The sequence below is a fragment of the Microcebus murinus genome, chromosome 30, assembly GCF_040939455.1.
Source record: "Microcebus murinus isolate Inina chromosome 30, M.murinus_Inina_mat1.0, whole genome shotgun sequence".
In the NCBI taxonomy this organism is placed as follows: domain Eukaryota; kingdom Metazoa; phylum Chordata; class Mammalia; order Primates; family Cheirogaleidae; genus Microcebus; species Microcebus murinus.
Genome location: NC_134133.1, coordinates 4,456,671 through 4,478,496, shown reverse-complemented (window position 1 = coordinate 4,478,496; position 21,826 = coordinate 4,456,671). Strand labels below are relative to the sequence as shown.

Sequence of the window (21,826 nt, the reverse complement as noted above, 5' to 3'; positions counted from 1 at the left end):
CTCTGATGCGGGGCCCCCGGAGCAGGGTCGAGAATTCACTTAGGCCGCCTGGAAGATTCCGCCAGCGTGGGAATCAGGCATGCCGCGCACACGTGGCAGGCATCACAGGGTTAAAAAAAGTTAGGTCTTTCAGATGAAAAACATGTGACCGCCAGATTTCAACAGCTATCCACGTGCAATTTTCTGTGCAAGTGGAGAGAGACAGGGCATGGGTCGCTTAAAACCACTGAGACTCGGCTCTCGCTTGTGCCCTTGGACATCAGTCTAGCGCTCGCCAGTGCTGTGAGAACTCACATCACTTCAAACCACGTAAAACAGGGGTCCTCAAACTACAGCCCGAGGGCCACATGCCGCCCGCCGAGGACATTTATCCGGCCCACCACCGGGGGATTTTGCCGCCGCTGCCTGTCCTGCTTAGCAGCCGACTCGTCCCGGGCCCACAGTGAGCACTCTCCAACGGTCTGGGGGACAGTGAGCTGGCCCCCTGTTTAAAGAGTTTGAGGGAATGGGTCCGGTGGCTGACGCCTGTAATCCTAGCACTCTGGGAGGCCCAGGCGGGAGGATCGCTCGAGGTCAGGAGTTCGAAATCAGCCTGAGCAAGAGCGAGACCCCATCTCTACTATAAATAGAAAGAAATTAATTGGCCAACTAAAAATATGTAAATAGAAAAAATTAGCCAGGCATGATGGCGCATGCCTGTCGTCCCAGCTACTCAGGAGGCTGAGGCAGGAGGATTGCTTGAGCCCAGGAGTTGGAGGTTGCTGTGAGCTAGGCTGACGCCACGACACTCTACCCAGGGCAACAGAGTGAAACTCTGATTCAGGGGTCCTCAAACTACGGCCTGAGGACCACATGCCATCCTCCTAGGACATTTATCCAGCCGGCCACCGGGTGTTTGTGCCGCCGCTGCCTGTCCTGCTTAGCAGCCGACTCGTCCCGGGCCCGCAGTGCGCACTCTCCAATGGTCTGAGGGACAGTGGACTGGCCTCCTGTTTACAGGACCTGTTTGAGGACCCCTGATATAAAAGGTCTGCCCTGGGAATGGGGCTGGGCAGGGGCCCTGCTCTGTCCGTCTGCTCTGTTGCCCACCTCCCGTTAGTTCCTGACGAGCACGCGTGTGCGCACAGCACCAGCCCACGAGGAGACAAAACGTCTTTTCGAGTTTTGGGTCCCGCCCTTGGGTAACACCCTCCCCAGGTTTCTGGAGGTCAGTTGAGGGACCTGAGTGAAGAACGTTGTCACCGACTGCAGGCTGCCTAGAATGGACGAGCAAGGAAGGGGGCACTGGGTGTTGTTAGCAAAAGAGGCATCACCCCCTGTTGCTCAGCCAAGGCGGCAGGCACTGGGGCAAGGTCTCCTGCCCTGAATCCTGCCGGGGCTGTGAGGGCCGGGCCCGCGGCAAGAGCAGTTCCCCGAGAACTGCGTGGGTGACGTTATGACGTGCTCCGCACACCCGGGGCTTCCGCTCATACATCCCTATACATCCCCCACGAAACCCAAGTGGAGGATAAGGGAGGGAGAGAGGCAGGGAGGGAGGGAGGAAATATGTTCGTGGAGGCAGGCCCGGAATGAAAGGGGCATGCTCAAGAGGTAAATCTCTGCTCCAAAGGATCCAGGGTTCCACACGGCAAGACCCTGAGTCCCCCGTTGCTCCACGACACTGGGAGGGGACAGGAGGGGCGAACCCGGGGCCTGCGTTCTACTGTTAACATGACTGCTCACATTTACGGAGGATTCATAGTATGCACCTATGATCTTCACATAGTTTCTCTGGTTTATTCACTCTCAGCAGTCTTGTAAAGTTGGTGTTTTTACCCATTTCACAGATAGAAATTTAGGCTATAAACGCGAAAGTGGCTTGACTGAAGTTACGTGAATTAGAACGTGTGTCACCTGACCAGTGCTTCCTACCACCTTGTTTTAGGTCGAGTGGCCAAATGTTCCTTCCTTCTCTTCTTCCGTTCATCCATCCATCTATCCATCCACATCTATCCATTCATCTATCCATATCCTTCCTTCCTTCCGTCCATCCATCCATCCGTCCATCCATCCATTCACATCTATCCATTCATCTATCCATATCCATCCATCCATCTATCCATCCATCCATTCACATCTATCCATATCCATTCATCCATCCATTCATCTATCCATATCCATCCATCCATCCATCCATATCCATCCATCCATATCCATCCATCCATCCATCCATCCATTCATCTATCCATATCCATCCATCCATCCATCCATATCCATCCATCCATATCCATCCATCCATCCATCCATCCATCCATTCATCTATCCATATCCATCCATCCATCCATCCATCCATCCATCTATCCATATCCATCCATCCATCCATTCATCTATCCATATCCATCCATCCATCCATCCATATCCATCCATCCATTCATCTATCCATATCCATCCATCCATCCATCCATCCATTCATCTATCCATATCCATCCATCCATCCATCCATCCATCCATCCATCCATCCATCATCTATCCATGTCCACTCATCCATCCATCCATCCATCCATTCATCTATCCATATCCATCCATCCATCCATCCATCATCTATCCATGTCCACTCATCCATCCATCCATCCATCCATTCATCTATCCATATCCATCCATCTATTCATCCATCCATCATCCATCCATATCCATCCATCCATCCATCCATCCATTCATCTATCCATATCCACATCCATCCATCCATCCATCCATTCATCCATCCATATCCATCCATCCATTCATCTATCCATATCCATCTATTCATCCATCTATCCACATCCATCCATCCATCCATCATCTATCCATGTCCATCCACCCATCCATCCATCCATCCATCCATTCATCTATCCATATCCATCTATTCATCCATCTATCCACATCCATCCATCCATCCATCATCTATCCATGTCCATCCATCCATCCATCCATCCATCCATCCATTCATCCATCCATCCATCCATCCATCCATCCATCCACCCACCCACCCAATCAACCTACCAACCAGCCACCAACCGACCCAGCGACATGGCCTGAGCATCTCTTGCTGGCCAGGCACCATCCCGAGATGCCGGGCGTGCAACAGAGACCAAGACCGACAATATCCCTCCTCTCGCGGAGCCTCACGCCAAGCACGGAAGACCGTCAGGCAAACAAACAAATCTGCAGTCCGTAGATGGTGGCGAGCGTCACTGCGGAAACAGACAGGGAACGCAGACAGAGGAACCGAGGCGCCACGTGAGCAGTGACTGCAAGACTGACCTCGAGGCAGCCAAGCAGAGGGAAGTGAGCGCACAGGCCCTGCGGCTGGGAGGAGTGCAGCACGTGTGAGTCGTTCTCTGAACGTGATGTCCTGTCCTCCCTCCTCCCCCACCGCAGTCTGCACTAGTGACAGTGACCAAACCGGCTGGGCCACCCGTGTGAAATTCAGGGCCACTGCCGTCCCAGTGGGCGTAGGAAAGTTCTCCCACTCTCCCCGATTGCTTCATTTCTCCTTGGAGTTCCTGCATCCCTCCGTCTCCCTGCCAGACGCCAGCAGATCCTGTTTCTTTGCAGCCTCCCGGCTCCTTAGCTCTGACCCCCCCCCCCAAGCCAGGATACCTCGATTTCCCCCCTTTGCTGGCAAACAGTCCGAACCAGGGACCCAAGCCTGGACCCTGACACTCGCCACGTCTGGAAGCGAGATTTCTATCTCCGTGAGAAAGGAAAAACGGGTTCCTAACACACACACAAGCTCAAGGGCGGAGACTGTGACGGGGCCAGCTGGTACGAACGAGGCTGGCATGTGTTGCCGAGTGCCAAAACCACGCCGCCCGGCCCCTCCCAGCCCCTCCCTTCCGCCAGGCTCCTGCGGCTCTGGCCATCTGCAAGGAACAGTGTCTCTCTCCCCCAGGGGTCGCTGAAGTTGGTACCGGGTGATTTTCAGGGGCGGTTGTTTCCTCTTTCTTAAGATGCCTATTGGTGTTCCGAACAAGAATGATACGCAGCGCCCTACTGCTAATTTATCTTGGAATTTTCGAGCACTGAAAAACGAAGTCCCTTCTAAAAATCAGCCCCCGGGATGGTTTGTGCAGAAACACACGATTTACTCCTTTATTTATTTTTTGAGACCGAGTCTCAACTCTGTTGCCCGGGCTAGAGTGAGTGCCGTGGCGTCAGCCTCGCTCACAGCAACCTCCAACTCCTGGGCTCAAGCGATCCTCCTGCCTCAGCCTCCCTAGTAGCTGAGACCACAGGCACGCGCCACCATGCCTGGCTAATTTTTTCTGTATATTTTTAGTTGTTTAGCCAATTTCTTTCTATTTTTAGTAGAGACAGGGTCTCTCTCTTTTTTGTTTTCTTTCGTTCTTTTCTTTTCTTTTTTTTTTTTTTTTGAGACAGAGTCTCACTCTGTTGTTGCCCAGGCTAGAGTGAGTGCCGTGGTGTCAGCCTAGCTCACAGCAACCTCCAACTCCTGGGCTCAAGCCATCCTCCTGCCTCGGCCTCCCGAGTAGCTGGGACTGCAGGCATGCACCACCGTGCCCGGCTAATTTTTTCTTTATATGTTTTTAGTTGGCCGATTCATTTCTTTCTATTTATAGTAGAGATGGGTTTCACTCTTGCTCAGGCTGATTTTGAACTCCTGACCTTGAGCAATCCTCCCGCCTCGGCCTCCCAGAGTGCTGGGATTACAGGCGTGAGCCACCGTGCCCGGCCAGAAACACAGGTTTTAAAGATGGGCTGCACTCTGACTTGTGGGTACGATGCCACAGTTATCGAGGGGCCGAGTCTTAGACGGGGTGTCCCTAGCATCGGACCCCTAGAAGCTACCTGAACGTAGAGACAAACCAGAGATGGTCCCCAGAAGGCCCGGAGGGGAAATGAAGATGTGCAGTGGGGAAGGGGAGATTGGCAATGGGGGCAAGAAAATGAACAGGTTGCAGCTTTGGGAAACCAGCATTCGTTGCAGTTGAGGACCTACAGGAGATGGGTCAGAACTTCCCTCTGACACGCTCCCCTTGCGAGGCAAGGAGGCAGGGTCCTTGGCCGCCAATTCCCAGCAGCCACTGGCAGGGGACCACTCCTGGGGACGCAGGTCTAGGAGGTTTGAGCACCAAGCTGCAGCTCCTGCAGGTCAGCAAAGGGGAACGGGGCCATGCTGAGACTTGTCGCAGGCGGCTGCATGTATTAACCCAGGGGTCCCCAAACTTTGTAAACAGGGGGCCAGTCCACTGTCCCTCAGACCGTTGGAGAGTGCGCACTGTGGGCCCGGGACGCGTCGGCTGCTAAGCAGGACAGGCAGCGGCGGCAAAGACACCCGGAGGGCCGGATAAATGTCCTGGGCGGGCCGCATGTGGCCCTGGGGCTGTAGTTTGAGGACCCCTGAGCTAGGCCGTCAATTTCAAAGCGGAGAGTGCTCGTGAGGATATTTAAGAGAACGCCCTTGTTCCAAGCAGAGAGATGCCGAAGTCCACACAGATACAGGATGATGATGTTTGCAATTCATTTTCAGATGGCGCAACAAAAATAATAACATGCGTGCATGCATGTGGGTGGAGAGGAACGTAGAGAGAAAGCAGCAGGAATATGGCAAAATGTTAACGACAGAAAAATCTGGAAGGGTGTGTGTATGGGAGTTCATTACATTCTTCTTAGAGCTTCTCTGTAACACTGCAGTCTCTCTCTCTCTCTCTTTTTTTTTTTTTTTGAGACAGAGACTCACTATGTTGCTCAGGCTAGAGTGCCGTGGTGTCAGCCTCGCTCACAGCAACCTCCAACTCCTAGGCTCAAGCGATCCTCCTGCCTCAGCCTCCTGAGTAGCTGGGACTACAGGCATGCGCCACCACGCCCGGATAATTTTTTCTATGTATTTGTAGTTGGCCAATTAATTTCTTTCTATTTTTAGTAGAGACGGGGTCTCGCTCTTGCTCAGGCTGGTTTCGAACTCCTGACCTCGAGCGATCCTCCCGCCTCGGCCTCCCGGAGTGCTGGGATGACAGGCGTGAGCCACCGCGCCCGGGGCCAACACTTCAGCTTTTCAAAATAAAAACTTTTGAAACAAAGGAGAGAGGACTGCCACTCTGGGATGCTTACGTCCCCTGGTCCGCCCGCTGACTGCGACTTCAGGGCGCTCACGTTTTCGCCCTGCGTTATTAACGTGTCAGGCATCGGGGCTTCGGGGTGACGGTTAGGGAGTCAGGGAGGGCTTCTTTGAGGAAGCTGGACCTGAAGGTGGATGAGGAGGAGGTTTCCAGGCAAAAAGCGCAGGAAAGCGTATTCCTGACGGGCAAGGAAAGACACGGAGCTGGGCGAGAACAAGGTCCCATCCAGATATTGAGAAGAATCTAGAATGTGAGAAGACGGCACCTGGTGAACTGCATAGACCAGGCGTCCTCAAACCACGGCCCGCGGGCCCCATGCGGCCCGCCGAGGACATTTATCCGGCCCGCCGGGTGTTTTTGCCTCCACTGCCTGTCCTGCTCAGCAGCCGCTGCCTGTCCTGCTCAGCAGCCGCTGCCTGTCCTGCTTAGCAGCCAGCTCGTCCCGGGCCCACAGTGCGCATGTGCAGAATGTGCACCCCACTCTCCAACGGTCTGGGGGACAGTGACCCGGCCCCCTGTTTAACCCTTTGCACCCGCTTGCTTTCTTCTTGATTCCTTTACTCTACTTAACCGTGTCGAGCCACGCTCGACATCCGAGCGCAAAGGGTTAAAAAGTCTGAGGACCCCCCGCCATGCACACTCCACGCGGGGAGGGGTCCTGGCTTTATTTCAGGAGCATGCACAAGCCAGTGGGGAATCTGCCTACCCAGCACACAGCGCGCTAATTCAGCATGGAGATGAGCAGACAGAGTGAGCCCCCAGAGGAGGAGCGCTTGGCCGGGGATGCTGTCTCCATGGCAACCCTGCTACCCACATCCGAGCACCCCCACGCAAGGCCGTGGGTACCCGGGGACGCTCTGATTTCCTGGGCTGCCGGTCAGACCTGCCGCTCTGCAGAGAAGAAACCAAGGTAGATAAAACCGGTGGCTCCTTCTGGATCAATCTCTCCACTTCTCTCTGTCATTTCTCTGTCCACGTGCTCACTGTGATTTTATGGCATGCTCGTGTTCGCCTCGCCGGAGGTTCAGCAGGGCAAGTTCCAAGAGCCCTGTCTTTCCAGAAGAGTCCTCCAGGGGAACAGTTTCTGGGGAAATGCCTGCACACCGAAGTTCCAATACTCATTCTCACCTTGGAATCCCAAAGCAAGGATGCACCGACCCCTCAAAACACCTTCGTTTGCCTTCCGTTTCCTGACACTGTTTAGTCTCCACCTCTTTTGTGGACAAGGCTGGCTAAACTCACATCGCCAAGATGTGAGGCATGAAGCATCCCCTTAAAGTATCTAACGGCGGTAGGGTGCGGTGGGTTAATCTAGGTTCTAATCCCATCTTAGGTTCTGGAGGCACAAGGACGTGAGTTCGAATCCTGACTCCGCCACTTCCTTGAGTTGCCATTAGGATCACGTAACTTAATACGCACGACATGCTTGGCGTAACGAAACGTGACCATGCCAGTCTAGTGGGCCAGGGCCCGTGGTTTGTCTAGGCCAGGCGTCCTCAAACTACGGCCCGCGGGCCACATGCAGGTGTTTCTGCCCGTTTATTATTTCAAAATAAGATATGTACAGTGTGCATAGGAATTTGATCAGTTTTGTTATTTTTTTAACTATAGTCCGGCCCTCTGACAGTCTGAGGGACAGTGGACTGGCCCCCTGTTTAAAAAGTTTGAGGACCCCTGGTCTAGGGCTACAAAGTAAAACAAACACCTAAATGTAGTTAGACTAAGTGGTTTTTTTTTTCTTAAGAAGTCAGTCTAGACCCTGCTAATCTATCCCAGTGAGGATGGAAGGACATCAATGGAAAACAGATAGATGGCCAAGAATTCATTTCTCTAGGTCTTTATGAAACACTTGGTGTCTACTTAAAGGTGAGCTATAAAAAATAAATAAATAAATAGATAAAACAAATAAAGGTGCGCTAGACTGAGCAAGCTCATTTCATTACTACCCCTCCCAAAGGATTCCTTATCCCTGGCCAAGCTTTTAAATTTTCAGGACCACACAAGTGACCTTCTTTTTTTTTTTTTTTTTTTTTTATGCCAAGATACGATGAAGCAGACGGGTGAGACATTCATGACCTCTTGGCCTAATCAAGGACTTGGGAGCTTACCGAGCACGTTCAACTCAGGCAACTTTTGGAACCGTCAATAAAGATCCATACAAGGGTGGTTGAAGAGCAGGAGTTCTTTCCAGATTAACTAAGCGAAGCTTGCAGAGGACAAGTACGGCGGCCACTACTACTGAGCGTTGCAGGCATCCGGAACTCCAAGTCTACTTTCTCCTCCCTGAGCCGGGAGACGTAAAGCCAGTCCGGTTTCCTTTCTGGGGGATGACTCTCCCGACTGCTCTTTTTTTAAGAAAACATTTTCTGAGTTATGTGCCAAGCTCTGTGCCAAGCGCTTTCCATGCATTTAAATCCCCCGACTGCACGCTGAGAAGGGAATTATTACTATTATCCCCATTTTACAGATGGGACAACCAAGGCTCATGGGGTTTGTGGAGCTCACCCAAAGCCCATCACCGGACTGGCCGCATGGGCCCCTTAACCCATGTTAAAACAAGCTGTGCTTTTCCCCCCGTTCACACGGAGGCCCCTCGAATCACTGGCGAGCCATAGGAAATTCTTAAGAGGCTGCTTATTAATAACATTTTCAGTTTATATTAGGCCGCGTTTCATCCAGGGTCACTTGGCCAGCCCCAGACGCGGAGAACCACAGAAACCCAGCCCTCTCTGGCGTGGACAGGAGCCAGCTGGCAGAGGCGACCCTCAGGGGCTTGGCTCGTGGGGAGTCTGGCAATGGTCACACCCTTCGCCACTTGACAGGGGGCCCTTTCACTCTCTGTGCTGAAGGGCTCGAGGCTGAAAATTCCCAGAAATCCACGTTGCTCAGAGCACCAGGCCAGAAGCTCAGGACAACCCCAGCGGACTTAAGAGAGAAGAGGATCAAGAAATTGGATGTTGCCCAAATACCAACACTGGATGTGCAGCCCCCCGATTCGGCTGGAGTTGGACACGACACGGAAAGACATTATTCTGCAGGAGAGATCTGGCTTCAGTCAAGTCCAAGGGGAGGAAAAAAAAAAAAGCAAAAAGCAAAACAAAACAAAGTTCTCAGGGTTTCCCACAGGAAGGACAGGCAAAAAAAAAAGCAAAAAAAAAAAAAAAAAAAGCAGGCAAGATGCTGACTTCCCGGCCGCGAGCTGGGATCTCTGGGAGAGTCTTTGTGGTTTTGTTTCTGAGCCACAACTTGTCTCCTCATTCTGCAGCAGCGAGAGGAAGGAGGGAAGCACAGAGAAACAAAACAACGTTTCCTGGTTTCATGTTTTATTGGAGAGAAGCCCTTGATGAATCGAATTCGCACGGTCTTACAGGAGGAGTAAGGTTTTGAAAATATTTAAAAAAAATTTGTTGGCTTTCAGATTCGACAAGATGCTGGTCGGAAAATGCATGCCTCGACTGTGCACCCCACCCCCAGCAGCCTGTTGCACGCAGCAACGCCGCTCGGCTTTGGCATAGCTGATGCGATGCACAACAGCTTGGGGGACGGACCTCCTTGGTGCATAGGATGAGTCCTAGTTACGTGTTCTTGATCTCCTTCTGCCACCCCTATCTTCCTATCCTAGACCCATTCACCACTGCCTGCCGCCTGGGCCACTCCAACAGCCCACGTCTTACTTTCCTGCTTCTACTCCTGATCTTCTAGAATCTAATTTCCACCGCTGCCCGTTTTGTAAACAATCACACCGCTCAACTCTCCTGCTTAAAATGCTCCCGCTGCAATGAGAATGAAGCACAAAGTCCCTGACCACGGCCAACAAGACCCTCTATAACCTGGCCTCTTCCCCTCTCTCCAACTTCATTTTTTTTTTTTTGGGGGGGGGGGGGGTCTCGCTCTTGCTCAGGCTGGTTTTGAACTCCTGACCTTGAGCAATCCGCCCGCCTCGGCCTCACAAGAGCTAGGATTACAGGCGTGAGCCACAGCGCCCGGCCTTCCAACTTCATTTTGTTCCACTTCACTTCTTATCTTGTCCACCATGGTTCAGCCTTACCAGTTTTTTTTTTTTTTTTTTTTTTTTTTGAGACAGAGTCTCACTCTGTTGCCCTGGCTAGAGTGCCGTGGCATCAGCCTCGCTCACAGCAACCTCGAACTCCTGGGCTCAAGCGATCCTCCTGCCTCAGCCTCCCGAGTAGCTGGGACTACAGGCATGCGCCACCATGCCCGGCTAATTTTTTCTATATATATTAGTTGGCCAATTAATTTCTTTCTATTTTTAGTAGAGAAGGGGTCTCGTTCTTGCTCAGGCTGGTTTCGAACTCCTGACCTTGAGAGATCCTCCTGCCTCACCCTCCCAGAGTGCTAGGATGACAGGCATGTGCCACCATGCCTGGCTAATTTTTTCTATGTATTTTTAGTTGTCCAGCTAATTTCTTTCTATTTTTAGTAGAGACGGGGTCTCGCTCTTGCTCAGGCTGGTCTCTAACTATTGACCTTGAGCAATCCTCCCGCCTCAGCCTCCCTGAGTGCTAGGATAACAGGCGTGAGCCACTGCGCCCGGCCGAGCCTTTATTTGTCCCTTGAATTTGCCAAGGCCAACCCTCTTTTAGGATCTTTGCGGTGGCTGATCCTCTCGGCCTGGAATACTCTTCCCTCGGCAGTTCATGACTTGGCCTGTGTTTCGTTCTTCCTGTCATCTCCCAAAGGCACCTCCACCAACCTGATAAAAAATAGCTCATCCTGGCTTGGCGCAGTGGCTCACACCTGTCATCCCAGCACTCTGGGAGGCCGAGGAGGGAGGATCACTTGAGGTCAGGAGTTCAAGACCGGCCTGAGCAAGAGTGAGACCCTGTCGTTACTAAAAATAGAAAAATGAGCCGGGCATGGTGGCGCATGCCTGTAGTCCCAGCTACTCGGGAGGCTGAGGCAGGAGGATCGCTTGAGCCCAGGAGTCTGAGGTTGCTGTGAGCTAGGCTGACGCCACTGAACTCTAGCCCAAGACACTCAAAAACCAAACCAAAACAAAACTCACCTCCCTTTCTTATTCACTTTCCACTCTATTATCCTTTAAATGTTTTCTTCTTAACATTTGTCACTCTCAGAAGCATTTTATTTGTTAATGTGTATATTTATAATTTCCCCACTGTAATATAAGTTCATAAGGTCAAGGATCTTATCTTGTGTCTAGAGCAATAAACAGCAATAGGTAGCTCTTTGAAATTTTGAATTTCTAATACAGGCATCCTCCAACTACGGCCCGCGGGCCACATGCGGGTGTTTTTGCCCATTTGTTTTTTTACTTCAAAATAAGATATGTGCAGTGTGCGTAGGAATTTGTTCATAATTTTTTTTAAACTATAGTCCAGCCCTCCGACGGTCTGAGGGACAGTGGACTGGCCCCCTGTTTAAAAAGTTTGAGGACCCCTGCATAATATCTAGTCTAAAACCTAGTTTGGCAGTTCTCAATCAGCAGGTTACAAACCCATGCAAACACGACATGATCAGTGTGTAAGTTTTATTTCTGTTCATTTTTATTTTTTTTATATTTGCTTTTACAATAACTGAAAATATATAGTTACAGTGATGCCAAGAATGTGGAGTGTGATTCAACTATATGATGAGTAGTGTTTCACCAAGACCGCAATCAAAATAAGAAGACTTTTTGTCCTCAATTAAATGAAAGTATGCAAAAGAATGAGACTAAGGTAGAGGAAAACGTCTTACTGCTGAGAATTCACTGTGACTCTAGTGTAATTTCATTCGGTTACTGCACTGCACAATCTCCAATATTCTAAAGAATGCCTTGAGTCTAGAAAGACTGAAAAACTCTACTTAGTCCCAAGTAAATGTTCAAAAATCATTAATTTTTTTTTTTTTTTTTTTAGAGCCAGGGTCTTGCTCTGTCACCCAGGCTAGAGTGCAGAGTCATGATTAGAGCTCACTGTAACCTTAAACTCCTGGACCAAACAATCCTTCTGCCTTGGCCTCCCAAGTAGCTAGGACTACCACCATGCCTGGCTAATTTAAAAAAAAAACAAACATTTTTTTTAAGAGATGGGGTCTCACTATGTTGTCCAGGCTGGTCTCGAACTCCTGGCCTCCAATGATCCTCCCACCTCGGTCTCCTGAAGTCCTGGGATTACAGGTGTGAGCTACTGTGCCTGGAATGTTAAATTGTTAAATGAACAATTAAAAAATCTGAGAGACGGAATAAAGAAGAACTCCAGTGGTTTTGGCATCTGAGACCAAAGCCCCTAAATTACTCTTCCGTAAAATGGAAGAAAATCAGGTAATTCTCTTATTCCAGCTCCACAGGGCTTCATGTTAGATCCTGGGTAGTCATGTCGAAAAATGTTGTATTTCCACAGGGCAGAAGAATATTTTTTCCAGTCCCACCCGTTAACCTACGGAGATTTCTCTGCCTGAGTTTACAACAATCTACCATCTGACTTGGCAGTTCTTAACCTTTTGGGTGACTTGATGCTTTTAAGAATCTGATGAAAGCTAGGATTCTGTCCCTTAAAAAAAAAATGAACATGTGCACATTCACAAAAAAATTCTAACATTCCATTTCAGAAAGTTTATCAAGCCTCTCGGGTCCCTCGATGCTCATGGATCCCAAGCTATAAAACATCTGGCTTGGAAAACTGGTATAAAAGACCTTTCATAAAAAAAAAAAAAAAAAAAAAAAACGGGCATAAAAGACCTTCTCTGAAATTTTAAGCTAATCCACAGGGCCAAAATCAGTGCTTTGTATCTTGTAGAAGCTCAAGTGCTATTTCTCACTCTCTGCAACATTCTTTTAAAAAATTCAAAATAGCACATGATATCATAGTTCCCGTTCAGGAGGCTGCATCTTAAAAACTCAGTGACGCGGATTTTAAAACAGTTTTTTCAGCATGACAAGGGCAAACGACACCGGCGTTCAGGAGGTTGGTTAGGCAGCCAAATTGGCATAATGAAGGAAAGGCAGGGTCAAGCTTTCTGATCAGTCACGTCCATTCTAGCAAGAACATAAGCTCCTGTTGTCGGATTCTTTGCTTGGCATTTGCACCCTGCTTCCTAACGAGGCGGGGGTTTGCAGAGTGGCCCGACCCGAATAAAAAGCACAGGGAGGGCGGAGCAGGAGGAACTCCTCTCGGGCCATCCCAGCAGGAGAGCTGGATAAAGACCCCTACATCCCTGGAAATGAAAAGGGACAGGACTTTTAGCAATGGTCACCACTGCTGGGTGCAGTGGCTCACGCCTGTCGTCCCAGCCCTTTGAGAGACAGAGGCAAGAGGATCGTTTGAGGTTGGGAGTTCGAGACCAGACTGGGCAACACAGCAAGATCCCATCTCTACAAAAGATAATTAAAAAATTAGCCATGGGGCCGGGCGTGGTGGCTCACGCCTGTACTCTTAGCACCCTGGGAGGCCGAGGCAGGCAGATTGCTCGAGGTCAGGAGTTCGAAACTAGCCTGAGCAAGAGTGAGACCCCCGTCTCTACTATAAATAGAAAGAAATTAATTGGCCAAACTTATATGGAAAAAAATCAGCCAGGCATGGTGGCGCAGGCCTGTAGTCCCAGCTACTTGGGAGGCTGAGGCAGGAGGACCGCTGGAGTCCAGGAGGTTGAGGCTGCAGTGAGCTATATTAGCACCACTGTATGCACTCTAGCCTGAGTGACAGAGCAAAACCCTGTGTCAAAAAAAAAGTCACCCCAATAATCAGATGTATACCCTAGAGAAGAAGGAAAAAAACCTATTACAACCTTAAGCAACCAAAAATTCAACTAGCTAAAACTTTCAATAAGCCTGTAAATCATCCACATTCGGGAGAAAGAATAAAACATAGAGTAAATGGAAGATAGAATTTCGTTTCAGCACAACTAGGCAATTGGTAGGTGTTTGATACACATTTACTAAACTGAAAAGAGAACCAACTTCCGGGGAGAATGCAAAGGTAGACACGGCATATAAGTTAAATCTCCCGGGCCAACCACAGCTCAGGGTACAGGCTGCCTGCAGAGCTGTGTTGAGAAGGATTCTGAGGTTGTGTTGGAACTTGACAGAAAGAATGTTGGCCGGGCGTGGTGGCTCACGCCTGTCATCCTAGCACTCTGGGAGGCCGAGGTGGGAGGATCGCTCGAGGTCAGGAGTTCAAAACCAGCCTGAGCAAGAAGAGCGAGACCCCGTCTCTACTATAAATGGAAAGAAATTAATTGGCCAACTAATATATATAGAAAAAAATTAGCCGGGCATGGTGGCGCATGCCTGTAGTCCCAGCTACTCGGGAGGCTGAGGCAGGAGGATCGCTTAAGCCCAGGAGATTGAGGTTGCTGTGAGCGAGGCTGACGCCACGGCACTCACTCTAGCCTGGGCAACAAAGCGAGACTCTGTCTCAAAAAAAAAAAAAAAAGAATGCATTGGTCATTAGTGAGGCCTGCAGTGGGCAAGGGAGATCGAGGCATGGTGACGCAGGTGCCAGGTAGCTGCCAAATTAATCCTACAGTCAGAACACCTCCGAGAGTAGAGTCCGAACAGGGAGATACATTCAAACAGGGAAGATTCTCCCCACTGTAGAAGATTTCCTCTATTATCCGGACGGAAGCTTCCGGGGGCTTAGCAAGGAGGCGTGAGGGCAGGCAGGTGTTTCTACAGCCGGATCTCAGCCTGGGGTGCAGTGAGGTGACAAGCACCCGGTTCAGATGGCAGTCACAGCCAGCCTCTCCTGACGCCCACCGACACGGCAGGGTCCCTGGGGATTCACGCTCAGGACTATCATTTGCCCGGCTGCCGGGCACCGAATCACAAGATCTGCCCGTTGGGCTGACCCTGCTCTCCCCACTGGGGCCGAAAAGGAATCTCATCTACTGTACAAGCTTGCAAAAACCGAGACTGAAAGTAAACCGGGCCCTCATTCGAAAAGACCAGAAACTCAGTTAACTAGAACCTTCCATTCTTCTGGACATTCCTCTTACAGAACACGCCCCCGCCCCCCCAGGTGAATCGAAGACGACAGAGCGCAAACACCTGTGCTCTTCAAAACTTCCCACTATAAGGGGTCCCCACATCCAGCTGGAATCAGGGGGAAAAAAGAAAAGAGAAAAGAAATAAAAACAAACAAACAGACAAAAGAAAACTTCACAACGGCGAGGACTGTTTAAGTCAAGACAAAACTAGAACACTTCGCAATGTATTTGACTTTAGCGTATAGAAACTGAAATCTTTTTTACTTAAGAACGACACAACCTCAGCTAGGAAACACCTACTTCCTATATAGTCTCAGGTACCCGAAATATTTACAAGTGTACATATCATACAAGTGAACGACACATACACGCACACAGTAGGTCCCAAGATCTTTCGCATCTATTACGCCTTTAACTTGTAAAGGCTCCAGAGTCAGGTGGTATGAATTCAAATACCAGTTTGGCCAATTTGTTCAGAATTGACTAGCTGTGCAACCTTGCTCAAGTTATTCAACCTCTCTGTGCCTAGTGGCTGTAGAAAGTGAATGGTAACAGAACCTGCCTCAAAGGGTGAAGATTAAATAAGACACGGCGCATAAACCCGTGAGCACAGAGTGTCACACGCGGTAAGCAAACGGTGAACGTTAGCTATTAAGTATTTTTATTACTCTGCAGATGGAGAAACTGAGTCACAGGGTAGCTGAGTGATTTATTTGAGGCTTGACCCAAATGAGGAATAACTGGGGCTAGAAGCTGGGCCTTCTGAATGTAGCCAAATTTATTTTCCCTCTGTGCCCATGATAAAGGTGGCTTAGCAGGAGAAGTAGCAGAAACTGCATTTCAGCAACATGCTAGGTACATGCATGCTAAATATGCATGTGGTCTTGCTAGGTATATGCATGTTAACAATATGCCAGGTACATGCATGTTAACAACATGCTAGGTACATGCATGCTAAATATGCATGTGGTCTTGCTAGGTACATGCATGTTGACAACATGCTAGATGCATGCATGTCGACAACACGTTAGGTGCACACATGTTAACAACTCGCGAGGTACGTGCATGTTAACATGCTAGGTACATGCATGTTAAATATGCATGTGGTCTTGCTAGGTACATGCATGTTAACAACATGCTAGGTACATGCATGTTAAACATGCAAGTGGCCGTGGTCTCCAGCTCTCTGCAGGATGCTTGCATGCCTAACACAGCCCGGAGAGCTTCCGACAGCAAATAAGCACCCCGCCACGCCACGCCCCCCCCCCCCCCGCCACGCCATCCCCCCGACACCCCTTCTTCCCTAGTGCGTGTACACAATCAGGGATGGAGAGTGACAAGCTTGGCCCCTGCCCCCAACTCCGATTGGTTTGCCCACGGCCACCAGCAGAGCCCAGCAGAACTCGCCAGTCCCCTCTGGTCCAGCCATGGCGTCTACTTCTGGCCCGAAGCTCCTCCTCCTCCTCACTCCGCGGATCTTACTGACCTTCCAACCGACCTCGCTCTCCCATCCTTAAAGCCACATTCGGGGCAGTAGGTGAAGAAACCACTATATTCCATTTTCTGCCCAACACATAAAATGGGTGTTCCCCTTGGGTGTTCCCAATTTCCCCAACAGATCAACCAGAAAGATTTAAATTTGATGGCTAAATTATGAGGAGTTTCTCAAATGAGGGATCCACGAAAACAATCTAGAAGGAATAGAAAAAAGAAAACCATACCCAGATGGCATTATAGAAAAAAAAAAAAGTATAAGGAAGCCCAGAGTAGTGGACATAATTCAGGCTTTGGACTAGGATCTTCCTGGGTTTGAATCCCGGCATTACTCTTAACTGCCTGTGTAACCTTGAGCCAGTTATTTAACCCCTGGGACTCTTGGTTCCTCAATTATTAAATGGAACTAATGCCACTTAGCTTTATGATTGCTGCAAGCATCAATAAGGCCACATACATAAAAGCATCGTGCAAGTCAGCTAGTATTCAGTAGGCGCTCAGTGTATCATAGTTATTATTTTGTCTACACGTCTACACACGTGTAGACAACACGTCTACACACGAACACGCAGACCATATGCAGACACATAGACACCCCAAAATATATACTGCCTTATACACTACCAGCTACCCTGAAACCATACCAGATTTGGGGACCCTAGAAAGCACGGCTGTTTCTCAGTCAAGTCCTGGAACTTTCACGAACAGGCATCTCCAAGGACATGCATAAGCGATGAAAGGATGCCAAGAAAAGAGCTGGAAAAATGGCAGCCCGCCCAGCTGGAATGAAATGCTAACAATTCCTGTCCCGGTTACTCTTAACCCTGGATGGGGCTGGGTCATATTTATAAGGTTGGATTTTATTTCATTTTTTTGAGACAAGAGTCTCGCTCTGTTGCCCAGGCTAGAGTGAGTGCCGTGGCGTAAGCCTAGCTCACAGCAACCTCAAACTCCTGGCCTCAAGCGATCCTCCTGCCTCAGCCTCCCGAGTAGCTGGGACTACAGGCATGCGCCACCATGCCCGGCTCATTTTTTCTATTTTTAGTTGTTGTTTGGCTAATTTCTTTCTATTTTTAGTAGAGACGGGGAGAGGGAGGGGGGTCTTGCTCTTGCTCAGGCTGGTCTCGAACTCCTGACCTTGAGCGATCCTCCCGCCTCGGCCTCCCAGCGTGCTCTGATGACAGGTGTGAGCCACCGCGCCCGGCCTATAAGGTTGGGTGTTAAGGAGCCAAGGTCGGGAGGGGCCCTGGAGGCCAATGGCACCCCCAGCATGGAAACTGAGGCGCCTCAAGTCAGCCTTCCATCAGCTGCGACAGGCCGGACACCGGGGTGGAAAAGATATGTCAGCCCAGGGTCAATCTGTGCTCCACATCATAAGAGACGAAGGCTCCTGTGCCCACATCCGGGCCCCAGATGGTTTATACACGTGGCTCAGAGACTAGCACCAGGAGGGATTGGGGGGGGGTGTTCCAGAACTCTCCATCGTGCCCTGCGCCTGCAGGTTCACCCTGCTGTCCTAAACACTTCCTCCAAAGAGGCCCCCCCATTGCTTTCCTGCCCCCACTCCCCTCCAGGGTGCCTCTGGCTTCTGCAGGCTCTGGGTCGCCACGTGTCATCTTCCCAGCCTTGGTCTCCCCTACCTCCTCGCCACGGCCATGCACAGCGCAGGCCGCGAGGTCACCCTCTCCCCGCCCAGCGAGGACAGGCAGCCTCGGGCTCTGCTCCAAATCCAGCTCCTTTTCATCAGGGCACTTTTCAAAACCCGTCCCGGTGCTCTTAGGGGCTAGCTTGTGCCGCGTTTAGTCGCAAGGAGGGTTTTAGGGTTAAAAACGGCTTCTCCACAGTTTGGACAGATGGGGAGAGGAGTTTTTAGCTTGCAGGGGAACTGGGAGGCTGCTTGCCTTGGGAGCTGCAACTTCACCCACAGGGAACCTTCAGCGTTGCCCTTTCCTGGTGCAAAGGAGCTTTGCTGTCCCCAGCTGCTAGCCCATCCTGTCCGCTTCCCTGCCCCCCTCCCCACGCCTCCATCCTAACACTCCCCCTCTCTCTCTCCTCTTTTCCCTCTCTCCTCCCTCTTCCTCTCCTCTCTCTCTCCCTTTCTCTTTTTTCTCTCTCCTCTCTCCCCTTTCTCTCTCTCTCCTCTGTCTCTCTCCTCTCTCTCCCTCCTCTTGCTCTCTCTCCCTCTCTCTTCTCTCTTCCTCTCTTTCTCTCTCTCTCCCTCTCTCTCCTCTCTTCTCTCTCTCTCTCTCCCTCTCTCTTTTCTCTCTTCTCTCTCTCCTCTGTCTCTCTCCTCTCTCTCCCTCGCTCTTCTCCCTCTCTCCTCTCTCCCTCCTCTCTTTCTCTCTCTCCCTCTCTCCTCTCTTCTCTCTCTCTCCCCTTCTTTCTCTCTCTCTCTCTCTCCTCTCTTCTCTCTTTCTCTCTCTCTCCTCTCTTCTGTCTCTCCTCTCTCTCTCTCTCCCTCCCAGCCCTGCTTTTTTTTTTCTCCCGCTGCCTCATCCCCTATAGGGAAATAACAGAACAAGCGAGCCTGTGGTTTTCAGACAATTCCAAATAACAAACCGCTCACACAATGGGCCAAAGAGAAAAGAGAAACCGAGTGTCCAAACTCAACTGGCCAAGTCCCCAGTGGAGATTTCTTCCCCGGCTCGACTCAAACACACACACACACACACACACACACACACATACAAACACACACACACACATACACACACACACACATACACACACATACAAACACACACACACATACACACACACACACACACACACACACACACAAACACACACACACACATACACACACACACACATACACACACATACAAACACACACACACACACACACACACACACACACACACACACACAGAGGAGGAATAGAAACCAGAACATTTTCTTTAAAACGTTTGCAGGCAGGGGGACAGAGCAAACTGGCAAGTCAACAGTCAAAACCATCAACGCAAAAATCATCAGATTTTGCAATGCCTCATGCCCAACCTTCTCCGTTTGCAAACAGCTTGTGGTCACCGGCGGTCACCTGATTACAAGCACCTCGAGGGTGGAGAAGGAGGGTCTTCAAGAACCAGAGAATGTCCTCACCCACCTGCCGCCCGGAATTCCTACCCGAGGGACAGAGCCTTTGACGCGTGGGCGTTTGAAGAAATCAGAGAAAATCAGACCGTAGCTTGGGGGCTGCCGATTAAAGAGGTTTCTGCCAATTCAAGGCAGGGGGAGGAGTCGGGGGGTTAAGAGTCCCCAAACTCAGAGCGTTTGGAATCGGTGATGTGTAGTAGAAGCGGCGTTATGACACTGGGCACCCGGGTTTGTCACCAGCTGTGTCACTGAGGCTGTGAGTTAATTCTCTCTGGCTTTCAGTTTCTCTGTTGAACGAGTATTAAAACTACCGCCCTCTGTTGTTCACGGGGTGGGAGATATATATATGTATATATATATTTTTTTTAATTTTCTAAATGTTTTCCACTCCAATAGATGCTGACGGACACAGGCTGGGGTTCAACGGGAAATAGGAAAGTCACAGGAACAGGAAGGAGATAAAGCCCAACATCAGGTAGGACCAGGGACTGGGCGAAGGCATGACAGCTGTGACCCTCACAGCGATCCTCTGTGCTCAGGGGACTTTATTTGCAATATCCGCATGAGAAAACCAAAGCTCAGAGAGGTCAGGCAACCCTCCCAAGATCGCACAGATAATCAGGAGGCAATGGAGGTGGGACACATGATATTTATCAAGCTATAAATATCATTCTCCACGAGAACCTACTAAAGGTCCATGGCAACCAGCCATCGCCAACTCCCAATTCTGAGTTTCTTGGGGAAAAAAATTTATACCAGATTCCTGTGATTCCTTTTAATTTGTCTCGCAGACCCCTGTATGACAGTCCCATTTCACCTGAAGTATAAAGAAAGATGTCGGGGCCAGGCGGGGTGGCTCACGCCGGTCATCCCAGCACTCTGGGAGGCCAAGGAGGGAGGATCGCTCGAGGTCAGGAGTTCGAGACCAGCCTGAGCAAGAGCCAGACCCCATTTCTACTAAAAATAGAAAGAAATTAATTGGTCAACTAAAAATATATAGGAAAAAAAATTAGCCGGGCATGGTGGCGCATGCCTGTAGTCCCAGCTACTCGGGAGGCTGAGGCAGAAGGATGGCTTGAGCCCAGGAGTCTGAGGTTGCTGTGAGCGAGGCTGACGCCACGGCACTCGCTCTAGCTTGGGCGACAGAGTGAGACTCTCTGTCTCAAAAAAAAAGAAAGGAAGATGCTGGCAGGAAAGGGAGAAGCAGCCGTCCAATCGTGGGACTGAAGAGGTGTCATGGCATGAAGGAGGAAGGTCACAAGTCTAGCAAAGACGTCACCACGGTGGCAGGGGACACAGAACAAAGGCAGAAAGGCCTGGGTCAGGTCACAGTCAGGCAGGGGAGGCCTGTTCTTTTCCCTTAACGGCCCGCCCGCCCGTCACCTGAAGCCACCCAGGTGGGGACAGAAATTCAGCCTCAGGCTCCTGAGGCGACAACCGGCAGGGGAAGCACATATTCAGTGGCCTCCCTGGATGGAAAAGGAAGTGCTAAGTGTCTGCACTGAAAAGAAAGAAAGAAAGAAAGAAGAGGACTGCCTCTCTCATGCACAGCCTGAGCAGAAGAAAAATTCAGAAATGCGTCGTGGATTCCAACTGCAACCCCACAGCTTTCTACGTGTGACTCGTCAGCTGCCCCCAAACAGGCTGGCTTCTTTAAAGGTGCCGGAACCCCCAGCCAGCACGTCAATGATTTTCGTGATCCGGGCCGGTCACTTTCAGTTCTGCAAAATGCACTACCAGTTCTGGATAAGGAACTCAATCTGCAGGGTGGGAAGTTTCTTTTGGAGTGGGAATGAATCATCTTTGCTGCTCGCAGAACCTATTGCCTTTTCAATGGACTGTTCGGGTTTTCAGCAACTGATGCTTGCAAATGACAATGACAAAAACTGTGACAATGACAACAACAACAACAACAGTAGCTCGCATTTACTGAGCATTTGCTATGTGACTGGCGACTGGCGCCGGGCTAGACTTTTTTTATGTGTCATCTCATTAAATCTTTGTATCTATCACCCTGCCTGTGCGTTCTAGGGCTCTCCCCATTTGACCAGCAAAAACCATTGCTCAGAGAGCCAGCTGTGATTGAGCAAGCTCCCGAATCTAGAAGCTGAGCCCTGGATACACATCCTGTCATCTTGCCCAGCCTCTAAGTTTCCTTCTCATTCCCTAAGCTTCCCTGAATGCCTTTCCTT

The 21,826-nt window shown here is 50.2% G+C and overlaps 1 protein-coding gene across 3 annotated transcripts in view; it reads right to left on the bottom strand.

The window, feature by feature from the left end:
* The window catches only part of PRICKLE2 (prickle planar cell polarity protein 2), a 352,714-nt gene that overhangs the window by 90,786 nt on the left and 240,102 nt on the right, over positions 1–21,826 (bottom strand). The window lies entirely within an intron of this gene.